This window comes from Giraffa tippelskirchi, chromosome 2 (genome assembly GCF_054371585.1).
Source record: "Giraffa tippelskirchi isolate mGirTip1 chromosome 2, T2T-mGirTip1v1.2.pri, whole genome shotgun sequence".
Lineage (NCBI taxonomy): Eukaryota > Metazoa > Chordata > Mammalia > Artiodactyla > Giraffidae > Giraffa > Giraffa tippelskirchi.
Window position 1 is genome coordinate 105,420,848 of NC_137276.1, and position 17,326 is coordinate 105,438,173.

The 17,326-nt window shown below is 41.8% G+C and overlaps 1 protein-coding gene across 1 annotated transcript in view; it reads right to left on the bottom strand.

Annotated features, from left to right (window-relative positions):
- Nucleotides 1-17,326, bottom strand: part of DSCAM (DS cell adhesion molecule) — a 568,075-nt gene that overhangs the window by 458,682 nt on the left and 92,067 nt on the right. The window contains exon 2 of the mRNA XM_081574158.1: nucleotides 13,746-13,826. The gene's annotated coding sequence lies outside the window, so the exon portion shown is untranslated. The remainder of the gene's footprint in view (nucleotides 1-13,745; nucleotides 13,827-17,326) is intronic.

The following is a 17,326-nucleotide window of genomic DNA, read 5'->3' on the forward strand; positions in this document are numbered from 1 at the left end:
TCTGAGTTAAGTTCACACATTCCAGTACTCAACCATAAAAAGAACAAAATAAAGCCATGTGTAGCAACATAGATGGACCTAGTGATTATCTTGCTAAGTGAAGTAAATCAGACGTAGAAAGACAATTATTATATGGTATCACTTATATGTGGAATCTAAAAAATAATATAAATGAAATTATTTACAAAACAGAAATAGACTTAGATACATAGAAAATGAACTTACCAAAGAGGAAAGGTTGGGGGAAGAATAACTTAGAAGTATGGCATTAATGTATACACACTACTGCTAATAAAATAGATAAACAACAAAGACCTATAGTATAGCACATGGAATTATATTCAATATATCATAACAACCTATACTGGAAAAAAACCTGAAAAATAATTTGTGTATGCGTATAACCAACAAAGTTTTGTACAACAAACTGTACACCTGAAGCTAACAGACTATTGTGAATCAAGTATAGGTCAATAAAAAATGTCTAAGTATGTAATGCATATGATTTTGAAGGCAGAAATTTGGCTCTGTTGTTGCTAAAAGCTATTAATGTAGGACACAGTGCTAGCATGCATTAATATTACAGAAGGATGTACCTTATAACGAGTGCAGAATTTTAAAGCAACAATACATACAAGTGTGTACACCAGGAAGACCATAACTAATCCCCATTAAAACTTCGGATAACTAGCCCTGAAAGATACTATTGGGTCAAGGACAGAACACTCTCAAAATATTAATATTTATATATTTTCTCTCTGATGCAACTGGAACTCTTTTTTGGTCAATCTACCAAATATATTGTTTCAGAAAAGAATTAACAATGTTTATTCATCTAGAAAAAAATGATCTTAAAGCTGTTACATTCAATTTTAGTTCTTCTCACAGAAGCTCCTGTGACAGAAGCCACTTACTGTAGAAAGTTCATGGGGAAATAAATAAATAAAATAGATTCATTGAATAAAAAAGAAAGAAAGTTCATGGGAGCAAAGGAAAGCCTTGCTCAGAAACATGAAATGAACCCAAGACCAACATTCTTCAGTACTGGGTGGAAAGGCCAAAAAATAATTCAACTATGCTACAAAACTATAACTTCCTTCTATTTTTTGAAGTGCACAATAAAGCCAGAACCACATTCACTGGTACAAACAGTAAATTATCACAATATAAGCACTGTCCTAAATCACCTACAGCAGAGCCTTGGAGCTTGGTTGGAATGTGGGTTTGGAGGGGTAGGGGTCATCATGACTAGCTACTCCCTCCCAGAGGTAGACAGGACACATATTGGGCATCTTGGAAGGAAAGAGGCAGCTGATGAGGGGCAGAACAATTTATGAGGCCACAGGCAAGTGAAGGACAGAGCACGAACACAAGCCACTGTGCTGGCTACTGACACAAGGCTGTTCCCCCAACCCCACATAGTCCGTACACAGTCTCCGGCTGAGCAAAACACAAGAAACCTGGAAACCTGCTGAAGTCACTACCATTACTGTGAGGGCAACACCACCCCTCTGGGTCTCTCTCCTTCCTATGAGCTTGTGTCTCATTTATTTATACATGAAAATGGCACACCACCACCCTTCTATGCATATTGTTGCATAGAAATGAAAATCATTACTTACCTCTTTATTCACCTAAGTAAATTTCTTCCCCACATTTCATTATTCTACAATGCAGCTACACTAACCAGAATTCCAAATATAATGACTATATACTTAATCTACTCCATGAAGCACCTTCTGTGTGTGTGTGTGTGTGTGTGTGTGTGTGTGTGTGTGTGTGTGCTCAGTCATGTTAGACTCTTTGTGACCCCATGGATTGTAGCCCACCAGGCTCTTCTGTACATGGAATTTTCCAGGCAAGATTACTGGAGTGGGTTGCCCTTTCTTCCTCCAGGGGATCTTCCTGATGCAGGGATCAAACCCATCTCTTGTATCTTCTGCTTGGCAGGCAGATTCTCTACCACTGCACCACCTTCTCTACTAGACATCTAATTTTATGCCCTTATAACAACAGAAAAACAACTAAATCAGACATGTTTTCTTTGAACACATTTAAAACACAGACTTATTAACTCCCAAACTAATAAAACTAATTCTTTTTTTTTGCATGTGCAGACATTAATAAAATTAAAAGATGCTTGCTTCTTGGAAGAAAAGTTAGAACAAAAGAACAAACCTAGACAACTTATTTTAAAAAAGCAGAAACATTACTTCACTGACAAAGGTCCATGTAGTCAAAGCTATGGTTTGTCCGGTAGTCATGTATGGACATGAGCGTTGGACCATAAAAAGACTAAGCATCGAAGAACTGATGCTTTTGAACTGTAGTGTTGGAGAAGACTCTAGAGAGTCCCTTGGACTGCAACGAGATCAAACCAGTCAATCCTAGAGGAAAGCAGTCCTAATATTCATTGGAAGAACTGATGCTGAAGCTGAAGCTCCAATACTTTGGCCACCTGATGCAAAGAGCTGACTCACTGGAATAGACTCTGATACTGGAAAAGATGGAAGGCAAAAGGAGAATAGGGCAGCAGAGGATGAGATGTTTGGATGGCATCACCAACTCAATGGACATGAATTTGAGCAAATTCCAGGGCCTCCCTGGTGGCTCAGACAGTAAAGAATCCGCCTGCAATGAAGGAGACCCTGTTTTGATCCCTGGATTGGGAAGATCCCCGGGAGAAGGGAATGGAAACCTATTCTACTACTCTTACTTGGAGAATTCTGTGGACAGAGGAGCCTGAAGGGCTACAGTCCATGGGGTCACAAAGAGTTGGACTCAACTTAGGGACTGAACAACAACAGATGTTAATATTTCACACCTGACCTATCTCCTTTGTCTTCTCTAGGGTCAACTTTTTTAAAAAAAGGTGAAATAGAGAGTTTTTCAGAATTTTTCCTCACTATGACATTAACATAACTTGAAACAATTTCATGTTTTTAAAGCTGAACTAAAAAAAAACTTCATTGGCTTTGAGAATCAAGGCCAGAAAAATCACTACATCTTCCCATTCTCTAGAGTCATTTCACAAACACAAAAACAATCAGGGTCATCAAAAAAAAAAAAAAAAAAAAAGGAATTAGACCTAAAGTTAACATAGTCCCAGAGATGAGGCCCTCACAGGGGAGTGCAATAAATACTTTGATTTTAGAATTTTTGATTCCCCTTGTTTATACTGTAAGTCCCCTACATATGAATCTTCAAGGTGCAAACTTTCAAAGATACGAACATGTATTCACACCACCATGACATAAGTTAGTTCTCGTGTCTGGTGTACATTGTCAGATGTATTCATTCTCTACAAGTGGTTGCACTTTTGTGTACTTCACTGAATAGGAATGTACATAGTACAATACTGCAGTATCTTTATTTCAAGTCCAGGATGTCTGGAAGCAAGAGCAAAAGCAATAGTGATGTAGTTGGTACTACTGCACTTTTCAAGGTACTCTACTGTAAGAGTAAAAATGTTGTCTTTATTTTTGTTTTTGTTTTTATGTATTATTAGTATGAAAGGTATTATAAACCTATTACAGTACAGTATTGTATATCCGATTGTGCTAGTAGAGTGCCTCAGCTAACTTCGTTAGACGTAGGATCATGGTCTTGAAACCGAACATGTTTGTATGTAGGGGACTTACTATATTATATGTGAAGTCCCTGTGATTTTTCCCAAGGAATTTTAGCAAGACAATTTATAATACTTAGCACTCTGCCTCAGCATTTTCCTAGGTGTAAAATAGGGGAGAAGTGAGGCACAGGGTGGCTTGCTTCCAACAGATGTGCTTGAAAATGAGGTGATAATACACAGAATGCAATCAGGGAGGCCCCTGACACAAGGCCTGCCTAATTGTGAACGTGTAATTAAGGCAGAGTGGCTGTACAGCAGATTTAATTATTTTCAAAAATACATCTGACTTGTCTTTTATATACTGATTGGCTGTGTCAGTGAAAAACCTCTCATAAAATCTGACAACCAATTAGTTGTGACTAATTAAAAAAAAACACAAATGATTTTCCTTAATTTCTAGAAAATGAGAAACATTAATGAAATACAGTTAGTGGAGAAGTAAGCAAGCATGTGCATATATGCACACAAAAGCGCAAGTCCTACTGATTTTGTGTTACTTAGAAAATAGAAAATATCTATTTAAAATTTTTGAAAAGCATTTCACCACTCTGAGATTTTATTTTGATTCTATTTGCAAAGTTGAAAGGGAAGATTAAACATTTATTAGGAACAAGTTATGAATAAATGTGGTTTTAGTCATTTAAAATATCATTATAAGGTTTTCTTTTTTCATTTGAAGAGAAAATCAAGCTAAATGGGCAATGAATTGATTTAAGGGTTCAGCTGGTCTTGCTTTTAATGTTATTGGCCTGAACACTTTGACAAGAAATTACAATGGAAATTCTATCCTACTAGCTATTTTTCAAAGCAAATTTTTTTTTTGGGGGGGGGTATGGAGTGGCAAGCTATGATGTTTTCCTGCATTTAAATAACTATGAAAATTTTCTCTTTAATAACACCTGTTATTTTCTGTATGATAGCGGCATATTATAAACATATACAATAAAACTGTTTAAGTTGTTTATCAGACACATTTTTATTAAATTCACTTAGCAATTACAAATATCCATGAATAAACCTAGATGACTACTTTTCCACTGGCAGATTCTCATCTCTGGGTTGGACAGGGATGTGACCATGGTTTCCTTATCATGTTAACAGTAGAGTGCTTAGTCACTTCAGTTGTGCCCGACTCTATGCAACGCTATGAACTGTAGCCAGCCAGGCTCCTCTGTTCATGGGATTCTCCAGATAAGAAAACTGGAGTGGATTGATAAGTGGGAACTCTTAATTGGGACTTGGTTGCCCCAGTACAAAGATAAGTCTTGATAACCGGTAAGGCTTTCCATGAAAAGAATTCCCATGACTGTGGTTCTTTAATTAAATTTTAAATGGAAAGTTTAAGCATCAAATATCTATCATTTCATTCCCTATCAAGGCACTGAGTGAGCACTTTTAATCTTTTCGGGAATTAAGCTATATCAAGGCTGTATTGGAGAAGGAAATGGCAGCCTACTACAGTATTCTTGGCTGGAGAATTCCATGGACAGAGGAGCCTGGCAGCTACAGTCCATGGGTTCACAAGAGTCAGACATGATTTAGCGACTAAACCACCAAGGCTGTATATTGTCACCCTGGCTATTTAACTTCTATGAGGAGTATATCATGTGAAATGATAAGCTGGATGCCTCACAAGCTGGAATCAAGATTGCCAGGAGAAACATTAACAACCTCAGATAGGCAGATGATACCACTCTAATGGCAGAAAGTGAAGAGAAACTAAAGAGCCTCTTGATGAGGGTGAAAGAGGAGAGTGAAAAAGCTGGCTTGAAACTCAACATTCAACAATCTAAGATCATGACACCCAGTCCCATCACTTCATGGCAAATAGAAGGGGAAAAAGTGGAAACAGTGATAGATTTTCTTTTCTTAGGCTTCAAAATCACTGTGGACTGTGGATACAGCCATGAAGTTAAGACACTTGCTCTTTGGAAGGAAAGCTATGACAACCTAGACAGTGTATTAAAAAGCAGAGATATCACTTTACTGACAAAGGCCTATATAGTCAAAGCTATGGTTTTTCCAGTAGTCATGTACGGATATGAGAGTTGGCCCATAAAGAAGGCCAAGCAATGAAATGCTGCTTTCGAATTGTGGTGTTGGACAAGACTCTTGAGAGTCCCTTGGACAGCAAGGAGATCAAACCAGTCAATCCTAAAGGAAATCAACCCTGAATATTCATTGGAAGGAGTGATGCTGAAGCTGAAGCTCCAATACTTTGGCCACCTGATTGGAAAAGACCCTGATGCTGAGAAAGATTGAGGGCAGGAGGAAAAAGGGGTGACAGAAAATGAGATGGTTGGGTGGCATCATCGATTCAATGGACATGAGTTTGAAAAAACTGGGTGATAGTGAAAGATGGGGAAGTCTGACGTGCTGCAGTCCATGTGGTCTCAAAGGGTCAGACACAACCCAGGGACTGAATAACAACAACAAAGCTGTTTTAATCTCAACAGTTCTGCTACTGGCTAATATTTATGAATTATTAAATTGATGGTGTAGGTGGGCTCTAAGTGCACTTTGCTGGAGCAGCCGTAGAGAGATACCCCATGTCCAAGGTAAGAGAAACCCAAGTAAGATGGTAGATATTGCAAGAGGGCATCAGAGGGCAGACACACTGAAACTATAATCACAGAAAACTAGCTAATCTGATCACACGGACCACAGCCTTGTCAATCTCAGTGAAACTAAGCCATGCCATGTGGGGCCACCCAAGATGTATGGGTCATGGTGGAGAGGTCTAACAGAATGTGGTCCACTGGAGAAGGGCATGGCAAACCACTTCAGTATTCTTGCCTTGAGAACCCCATGAACAGTATGAAAAGGCAAAAAGATAGGACACTGAAAGATGAACTCCCCAGGTCAGTAGGTGCCCAATATGCTACTGGAGATCAGTGGAGAAATAACTCCAGAAAGAATGATGGGATGGAGCCGAAGCAAAAACAATACCCAGCTGTGGATATGACTAGTTATAGAAGCAAAGTCCAATGCTGTAAAGAGCAATATTGCATATTAACTGGAATGTTAGGTCCATGAATCAAGGCAAATTGGAAGTATTCAAACAGGAGATGGCAAGAGTGAATGTCGACATTCTAGAAATCAGCGAACTAAAATGGACTGGAATGGCTGAATTTAACTCAGATGACCATGATATCTACTACTGTGGGCAGGAATCCCTTAGAAGAAATGGAGTAGTCATCATGGTCAAGAAAAGAGTCAGAAATGCAGTACTTGGATGCAATCTCAAAAACGACAGAATGATCTCTGTTCATTTCCAAGGCAAACCATTCAATACCACAGTAATCCAAGTCTATGCCCCGACCAGTAACACTGAAGAAGATGAACTTGAATGATTCTATGAAGACCTACAAGACCTTTTAGAACTAACACCCCAAAAAGATGTCCTTTTCATTATAGGGGACTGGAATGCAAAATAGGAAGTCAGGAAACACCTGGCATAACAGGCAAATTTGGCCGTGGAGTATAGAATGAAGCAGGGCAAAGGCTAATAGAGTTTTGCCAAGAGAATGCACTGGTCATAGCAAACACCCTCTTTCAACAACACAAGAGAAGGCTCTACACATGGACATCACCAGATGGTCAACACCGAAATCAGATTGATTATATTCTTTGCATCCAAAGATGGAGAAGCTCTATACAGTCACCAAAAACAAGACCAGGAGCTGACTGTGGCTCAGATCATGAACTCCTTATTGCCAAATTCAGACTTAAATTGAAGAAAGTAGGGAAAACCATTAGACCATTCAGGTATGACCTAAACAAAATCCCTTATGATTATACAGTGGAAGTGACAAATAGATTTAAGGGACTAGGTCTGATAGACAGAGTGCCTGATGAACTATGGACAGACGTTCATGACATTGTACAGGAGACAGGGATCAAGACCACTCCCATGGAAAAGAAATGCAAAAAGCAAAATGGCTACCTGAGGAGGCCTTACAAATAGCTGTGAAAAGAAGAGAAGCAAAAAGCAAAGGAGAAAAGGAAAGATATTCCCATCTGAATGCAGAGTTCCAAAGAATAGCAAGGAGAGATAAGAAAGCCTTCCTCAGCGATCAATGCTAAGAAATAGAGGAAAACAACAGATTGGGAAAGACTAGAGATCTCTTCAAAAAATTAGAGATATCAAGGGAACATTTCATGCAAATATAGACTCGATAAAGGACAGAAATGGTATGGACCTAACAGAAACAGAAGATATTAAGAAGAGGTGGCAAGAATACACAGAAGAACTGTACAAAAAAGATCTTCATGACCCAGATAATCATGATGGTGTGATCACTCACCTAGAGCCAGACATCCTGGAATGTGAAGTCAAGTGGGCCTTAGAAAGCATCACTATGACCAAAGCTAGTGGAGGTGGTGGAATTCCAGTTGAGCTATTTCAAATCCTGAAAGATGATGCTGTGAAAGTGCTGCACTCGATATGCCAGCAAATCTGGAAAACTCAGCAGTGGCCACAGGACTGGAAAAGGTCAGTTTTCATTCCAATCCCAAAGAAAAGCAACGCCAAGAATGCTCAAACTACTGCACAATTGCACTCATCTCACACACTAGTAAAGTAATGTTCAAAATTCTCCAAGCCAGGTTTCAGCAATACGTGAACCATGAACTTCCAGGTGTTCAGTCTGGTTTTAGAAAAGGCAGAGGAACCAGAGATCAAATTGCCAACATCTGCTGGATCCTCAAAAAAGCAAGAGAGTTCCAGAAAAACATCTATTTCTGCTTTATTGACTATGCCAAAGCCTTTGACTGTGTGGATCACAATAAACTGTGGAAAATTCTGAAAGAGATGGGAATACCAGACCATCTGACCTGTCTCTTGAGAAACCTGTATGTAGGTCAGGAAGCAACAGTTAGAACTGGACATGGAACAACAGACTGGTTCCAAACAGGAAAAGGAGTACGTCAAGGCTGTATATTGTCAACCTGCTTATTTAATTTCTATGCAGAGTACATCATGAGAAACGCTGGGCTGGAAGAAACATAAGCTGGAATCAAGATTGCCAGGAGAAATATCAGTAACCTCAGATATGCAGAGGACACCACCCTTATGGCAGAAAGCAAAGAACTAAAGAGCCTCTTGATGAAAGTGAAAGAGGAGAGTGAAAAAGTTGGCTTAAAGCTCAACATTCAGAAAACTAAGATCACGACATCTGGTCCCATCACTTCATGCGAAGTAGATGGGGAAACAGTGGAAACAGTGACAGACTTTATTTTTGGGGGCTCCAAAATCACTGCTGATGGTGATTGCAGCCATGAAATTAAAAGACGCTTACTCCTTGGAAGGAAGGTTATGACCAACCTAGATAGCACCAAGTAATTAGCCCCCAACTAAAATAAATAAATTTATTTAAAAAAAATAAAATAAAATAAAGATAAAAAAAAATAAAAGCAGAGACATTACTTTGCCAACAAAGGTCCATCTAGTCAAGGCTATGGTTTTTCCCGTGGTTATGTATGGATGTGAAAGTTGGACAGTGAAGAGGGCTGAGCGCCGCAGAATTGATGTTTTTGAACTGTGGTGTTGGAGAAGACTCTTGAGAGTCCCTTGGACTCTAAGGAGATCCAAGCAGTCCATCCTAAAGGAGATCAGTCCTGGGTGTTCATTGGAAGGACTGATGCTGAAGCTGAAACTCCAGTACTTTGGCCACCTCATGCGAAGTGGAATCATTGGAAAAGACCCTGATGCTGGGAAGGTTTGGGGGCAGGAGGAGAAGGGGACGAAAGAGGATGAGATGGTTGGATGACATCACTGACTCGATGGACATGGGTTTGGGTAAACTCCAGGAGTTGGTGATGGACAGGGAGGCCTGGAGTGCTGCGATTCATGGGGTCGCAAAGAGTCAGACACGACTGAGTGACTGAAATGAACTGAACTGAAGTGGATGAAAGACTAGGTATTGTTCTTGCTTTTGATTAATATCCCAACCAGACTTTCCTGATGGTCCAGTGGTTAAGAATCTGCCTGCCAGTACAGGAGACACGGGTTCAGTTCCTGGTCCAGGAAGATCCCACATGCCACAGGGCAATGGATCTTCACAATTACTGAATCCCAAGTGCGTAGAACCCATGCTCTGCAACAAGATACTGCAATGAGATACCTGCACAGCTCAACTAGAGAACAGCCCCCACTCACTGCAACTGGAGAAAGCCTGCACCCAGCAACAAAGACCCAACACAGTCAAAAATAAATAACCAAAAAAGTAAAAAGAAAATTCCAACTCCACCCCAGGCCTTCTAATCCCCAACAGTCTTCCAACTTGCAAAGTTCAAAGTAAGTTGTCAGGAAAAACTGTGGAAAAATGAAATGGGCAAAAAATCATTTTGCTTTTCTTTAACTATACTGTTTATAACTCCATAGACATAGAAGTTAACTATTTAATAATAGAAAACACAGAGCAAGGCAAACGTTTCCTATCTGTAACAATGCAAAGGATTTCTGTTCATGGCAAGGCAAATGCCTTTTGTCCTGTAGAGAATACAAACCCTGCAAGTCAAATGCTCAACTGAACCAGCTGCAATATCTTACCTATCTCCTCATCAATAAGTTATAAAGTCTTTGACTTAGCTTCATTTTATGTTTGCATGAGAATAAGGATTTGACTTCCTAAAAAAAAAATCCTTTAATAGTGCTTGTTGGCAGCTTTTTGCTCTTCGCTCTGGCTTTGTCACCTCTTGAAGCTACTGTCCTTCCTCTATCTGTGTGGCATCAAAAACGACACACAATTTCCCCAGAACACTACTGACACAAGGTTACCATCGTTTCCTGGCTTTACTTTGGGTTCTGAGATCCAAACGTAAAGGGACTCACAACTTTGAAAAACAATACTTTAAACTTGATGTTTTAACCTTGAAATGTACACAGATATTGTATTCTATGGCCTTCCCAGGTGGTGCTAGTGGTAAAGAACCCACCTGCCAGTGCAGGAGACATAAGTGATGCGGGTTTGATCCCTGGGTCAGGGAGATCCCTGGAAGAGGGCATGGCAACCCACTCCGGTATTCTTGCCTGGAGAATCCCATGGACAGAGGAGCCTGGTGGGCTCTGGTCCATAGCGTCACAGAGTTGGACACAACTGAAGCAACTTAACACACACACACACACATTGTATTCTATAATATAGCAGCATTTTAATATTTATTTATTTATCTGACCAAACCAGGTCTTAGTTCCAGCATTCAGGATCTAGTTCCCTGACCAGTGATCGAACCCAGGGCCCCTGTATTGGGAACACAGATTCTTAGCCACTGAACCACTAGGAAGGTCCCCTAGCAGTATTTTAGCACTAAAACTAACACTTGGTATTAAGACCTATATGAGAAAAAAATCTAAAAAAGAGTGGATATGTGGAATATAACTGATCAGTGGATATATATGTGAAATATATCTATGTGGATACATATGTGATATATATGCGGATATATGTGATATATATGTGGAATATATATCAGTGGAGTATAACTGATCAGTGGATATACATGTGGAATATAAATGATCAGTGGAATACAACTGATTCACTTTGCTGTATAGCAGAATCTAACACAACATTGTAAATCAACTCTATTCCAATAATTTTTTTTTAGAAAAAACTAACACTTGGAATTTCCATGGAGTACAAGTGATATTCTAGGAAGCTGGGCAGTAACTCTTTCCAGCTGCCACATCCCCTAACTGGCACAAGCTTTCAGTCCTGTGACCCACACCAGCCATCATAGATGCTTGAGATGAGCTAACATCAGAGGATGTCTGAGGGGGCAGTGGCACCCCTGGGGGCTTCTCTGAGCACCTGCTTAGCTCCTCATAGGATTTCTCTCCTTCCTTAGTGCCTGCCCCTTGGCCCCTGGTATTATGGCCTCAGTGCTGGCCTTTAGCAACTGTTTTCTGTTCCTAGCAGTCTGGGAACAGCAGGTAGTTAGGAGGTGAGAGATACGTGAAACAGAAGAGGTAAGACCATGAGGAACTCCCATGAGCTTAAAGTGCATCTTTAGCACAAAGGCTCAGTCCTTTCAAATTTAGCCTTCCATGGGTCTTCTGTTTAATTTCTGGTTCTCAATTTTGTGTGGGCTAGCTGTATGACCTCTGGGACTTGGAGGTATCTCTCCACGCTCTCTCACCTTGCCCTCCTTCCTTCTGTCTTTCTTTCTCATGAGTGAAAGGTAAGTGTGCTAGCAGTTGGGAGACTTCACCAGGTAAGGAGCTGTGAGTGTCACAGGAGGTGAGGCTGGAGGGGTCAACCAGAGGGACTGGGAAACCAAACCCAGCAACATGGATTTACCTCAGGAACAGTGGGGAGTCTCTCAAGCCTTCTCAGCAGAGAGATGACATGCACAAATTAGGATTTTAGCAAAATCTGCATGACTGTGGGGCAGGGAAATCCACTGCACCCGAGCAAGCGAGAGGGGAGGCAAAGAAGCCAGTGAGAAGGTGACCGATCTGGTAGGGAGCTAGGTGCAAAGACCATGGGCAGCTGGAATACTCTAGAGAAACTGCAGAGCTGCTATGAGGTCTCTTTCTGGAGAGCTATCTAGGCTTTCAGCCTTGGGATTAATGGTTGGTTTCCTGTTTTCTGAGATGAGGAGCATGGGAGAGAGAGGAGAATTGTAGTGAGCAGAAGGGCTACTCTCATAAATCTCAGTGGAGTTCATGCACCTTTTTGTTCACTTACAGTCTGGATCCACACTTCTCAAATGCTAAAGCACATCCCATTTGAGTCCCCTGGGCACCTTTTTAGATGGATTCAGCAAGTCTGGGATGGGGCAGAGGTTATGACCTTTTCTAATAAGCTCTCCAGTGATGCTGATGCTCCTGGTCCAAGTAGCAGACTTTGAATTAAGATTAGATTAATCAAAGCCTCTTCATTCTCTGTACCCAGAACAGTAGCAGTGGCTGGCTGACCTGAGTCAGATACACTCAAATGCATTGGAATTTCCAGCACCCACGGCAGAGCCCTCTCCCCACCACTGCAGGTACTCCTATGTCCACACGGAGGGGTGATATGGCTAGAATGGAGCCAAAGAGACTCAGAAGTCTCCATGGAGGTCAGGGCTCCTCCCCACACTGGAGGACACAGGAGGATGGTGTTGGGTTTCTGTGAACTTCTATTGGAAGACTCAGTCAAGTCCAGGGTTCTCTTTTAGCACCCAATCATTTGATAGTTTTAATGAAAAAATCTTCAGCTTTAAAGTCTGTGTTCTGCATTTGAGGGGAGGAATAAGCTTTTTTCAGCTTCCCAGGTGGTGCTAGGGATAAAGAACTGCCTGCCTAGGCAGGAGACATGAGACTTGGATTAGATACCTAGGTCCGAAAGATCCCCTGGAGGAGGGCATGGCAACCCACTCCAGTATTCTTGCCTGGGAAATCCAATGGACAGAGGAGCTTCGTGGGCTACAGTCCACGGGGTCACAAAGAGTCAGACAGGACTGTAGTCATTTCCCACGCGTGTAGGCACACACACGAGCTTTTTATCCTTTTCTGGCTTCTTTGTTCAACACTTTCTGAATACTCTGTTCAGTGTTCAACACCTTTTCAGTGTGTATGTTGAACACTGAACAACACAGGCACCAGTCAGGAAGAGGGGAAACCTCCCATGCAGAAGAGAAGGGGGTAAAGGTAAACGACCCCACTCAGGACGCCACCTGGTGGGAGTCTCATTTGAGACAGGCTGAGACCTGGGACCCGGGACCCTCTCTTCCAGCAACAAAATCCGAAGAAACTGTATGGGACTAAAAATGCATGCATGCGCAGCTGGGGCAAATTCTGGACCCAAAAGAAACAAGAGACCAAAAAACCCAACTGTCACTTTTGAGGTGCTTGGGGCAAAAACAGAGTGTAGGGAGCAAAAGCAGAGCACTGCGCATGCCCCCTGCACACAACACCCCCTAAGAGGTGGGCAAAACACCCAAGGCACCCCTCTGGCCTGAATCCTGGACACACCCCAACCCTCACCCCATATAAGGAACAAGCTTGGCACCCTCTCAGAAAACCTGTTGCTTGTTTTCACCCCCCCAGGCCCCAATAAAGCCTTTGCCTGAGTTTCTTGTCTGGCCACTGATCACTTTCTATTGATTAAGGAGGACAAGGCTATCTTACCTGGTAGGTAACATGTTCAAGGATGACAGCTGGAAACCTCTAACCTGGGGGTAGGGGAGGGAGAATTATCCTAATTGCATCCTGAAAAGTGAAAAGGAAAACCTTAATTTTATGATTCTCTGCTCCAACTGTTATGCTCCTCCAAAGATTAATAAAATGGTTTATTTTCCCTTGGCTTCATTTCCAGAAGCATCCTAGCAGACACAACTTAAATTCTAGATATTTCCCCACCAGAAGGCAACAGAGCTACTTCAGGAGAGCTCACAGAGACTAGAAACAAAGTTCAGAGCCTCACTAGCTATGTGTGAGGAATATCACATGCGATCCAACACGCTATGCTACCTTCGTCTGTAACTGATAGAAAATGCAGGGCACCACTCTCGATCTGTGCTTTTAAAAAAAGTTATGTCAAAAAAGATGTATAAAGAAAAAAAAAGTTCATCTCCTAAATTTTGTAAATGGAAGGAAAGATGAACTATTTTTATCCAGTATACAATGTGAGATTGTGTAGGTCTGTCCAATTTGCTAAATATTGTATTGTTCACAATAAATGCAGCTTATTAGAAAAATCTGAATCTATAATTAGCATCTGGACAGTTTTAGTTTCCACTTACCATAGTGTAACAGTGTTACCTGGATCTTTATACACTTAGGTTCGTCCCACTTCGAGGCCCATAATGCATTGCTGTGCTCCTGGTCTGAGCTGCCAGGTGGAGATGAGAGAAGGGAAGAGGGGAGGCGCAAGGATGTCCTAGGACCCCACCTCCCTCTGCCTGCCCTTGCTTTACCTCCACCTCATTCTTTTTTAAGATTTTTTCTTTTGGATCATTTTTAAAGTCCTTTTTGAATTTTACTACCCGATCGGGGATCAAACCTGTACTCCACTGCACTGGAAGGTGGAGTCTTGGCTGCTGGACCACCAGCGAAGTCCCTCCCACCTCATTCTTGAGAAAAGGCCTAGAGATCCCTGCCTCAAATTCTTCAAATCCAAACTGGAAGTAATCCATTCCACCTGAACACCACAGTGAGGTCACTGAACCTCATAGAGTAAATGAACTCCTATTGGTGATGCACCTATTGTTGTTCAGTCACTAAGTTGTATCCAACTCTTTGCAACCCCGTGGACTTGCAAGGCAGGCCACACTCCTCTGTCCTCAACCATCTCCTGGAGTTTGCTCAAATTCATGTCCATTGAGTCGGTGACTCTATCTAACCATCTCATCCTCTGTCTCCCCCCTCTCCTCCTGCCCTCAATCTTTCCCAGCATCAGTGTCTTTTCCAATGAATCAGTTCTTCACATTGGGTGATCAAAATACTGGGGTTTCAGCTTTAACATCTGTGCTTCCAATGAATATTCAGGATTTATTTTCTTTAGGGTTGAGTGGTTTGATCTCCTTGCAGTCTAAGGGACTTTCAAGAGTCCTCTCCAGCACCATGATTCAAAAGCAACTCTTCAGCACTCAGCCTTCTTTACCTGGTACACCTGTTATTTCCTTTCTTTGTTTTCCTCTTGACTCCATACTGTTTGCCATAATCCTGGGATTATGTATATTTAGAATGTAATTCTCTTTACAAGAATATGTATTTTCTAGTAAAAATCTATTTTGCACCCTGATAGTTAATGATCTAAAACATTGGGGAGTTATTGCAGATTGCTCTTTTTCTCATAGCTCACATCCAGGTCATCAACAAATCCTGTTCACTCTACCTGCAAAATCCATCCAGAATGTGATCCCTCGGCCCACCTCCGCTGCTGTCAGGGTCAGTCTTTCACTGCCAGGGTCTCCTGCCAAGCCTGTGCATGAGTCTCCTGTTTTCAGTCTGTGCCCTCTCTGCCCCCACTGTCTTTTCTCAACTCAGTAGCCACTGACGCTCCTAAAGCAGAAGTCATGTCTTCTGCAAGAATTCCTGCAGTGGCTTGCAAGCCTCAGAGACCCTACAGGGCTGCAGTGCCCATGAGACCCGACTCCTCATTTCCTCTCCGAGATACCCCAGCCCTGTGACCTCTCCCCTGTTTATATCACCTTGCCCCCACATGGCCTCTGCTATTTCAACACCCCAGTCACACCCTTGCCCTAAGACCTTTGCTCTTCGCTCTGTTCAGATGGTGGCCCAAGCACATTTCAGCAGCGATCTCTTTCCTTTATGAATTTCCTCATCTGCAACTTTCTCAATGAGGCCTGTTCAACCACCAGCTCCTATTCAGTACTGCTGCCCTGACACTATTGTTCTTCCTCTGCTCTCCATGCTTCTTCATCCATGGCTCTTGTCACCATCTAACCTAGGACAGAATTCATGTATTTACGATGTTTAATGTAGGAGCCCCTCCCTGCAACAGACATCCCATTAAGGGAGAGTTTTTTGTCTATTTTGTTCACTCAAGTATCCCATAAGACTTCCCTCATGGTTCAGTGGTTAAGAATCTGTCTTCCAATGCCAGGGAAGCAGGTTCAGTCTCTGGAGGGGGAACTAAGATCCCACATGCCACAGGGCAACGAAGCCCTTGCGGTCCAAGTAGAGAAGCCCAAGTGCTGCAACTAAGATGGAACGCAGCCCAAGAAGGAAAAAAAGAAAGGAAGAAACTATCCCAGGCATCTAGCCCAGTGACTGGTATATAATATGTGTTCCATTGCTCAGTCATGTTCGGCTCTTTTGCGACCCTGTGGACTCTAGCCCACCAGGCTCCTCTGACCATGGGATTTCCCATGCAAGAATACTGGAGTGGGTTACCCTGCCCTCTTCCAGGGGATCTTCCCGAATCAGGGATCGAACCTGAGTCTCTTGTGTCTCCTGCATTGGCAGGTGGATTCTTTACCACTAACACCACTTGGGAAGGGACCTGGTATGTAACAGGCACTCAATAAATGTCTTTTGACAAAAAGCAAGTTTTTTTCATTGTTTTCGGGAAATTGCGTTATTCTAGTGCTTCAGAGTTGTTGATAAATTTTACTTATACTAGTAGGTGCACACTACACATGATAGAGATAAGTTTAAGTTAAGAAATTGGTTTGCTTTGATTTGTATTGCTTTGCATAGTAATGTAGGTCAGTGAAAGCCAATTATATAAAAATAAAATAAAAGGAATAATTGAGCACAAGGCTCACCTTCCACCCTCAGAGCAGATGACTTCTACATCTTCTGACGGCTGGCCTTTGATTATGTGTCTTTTCATAGCAGGCTGTAAATTTCCTTCAAGTCCTTACCATTGGAGACCAGAGAGGGTCACCTTCACCACCCACATGGGGTGGGGAGACTCAGACAGGCACAGGATGAGGCTCCCAAGACAGATGGTTTTACATTGCTTAACAGAGACCTCTCAAATGCACAGGAAAACATCACAGGAACATAGAAGAGAGAACCACAACAGCAAGCCCTCAACTGTGCAGCCTAACATGGTCAGAAGATAATCGTGCATGTTTTAATTAGAAAGCTATCATTCCCATGATCTGGGACACACCTGAAATAGTTTCAGTGGGTCATTCTCCAGTAAGCATTTCACTGATTTATCCTTTGTGACTGAACATGGTTAAATGATTCAAACCATGCTTTCAAAACTTACCACAATTAGCATTATATATGTA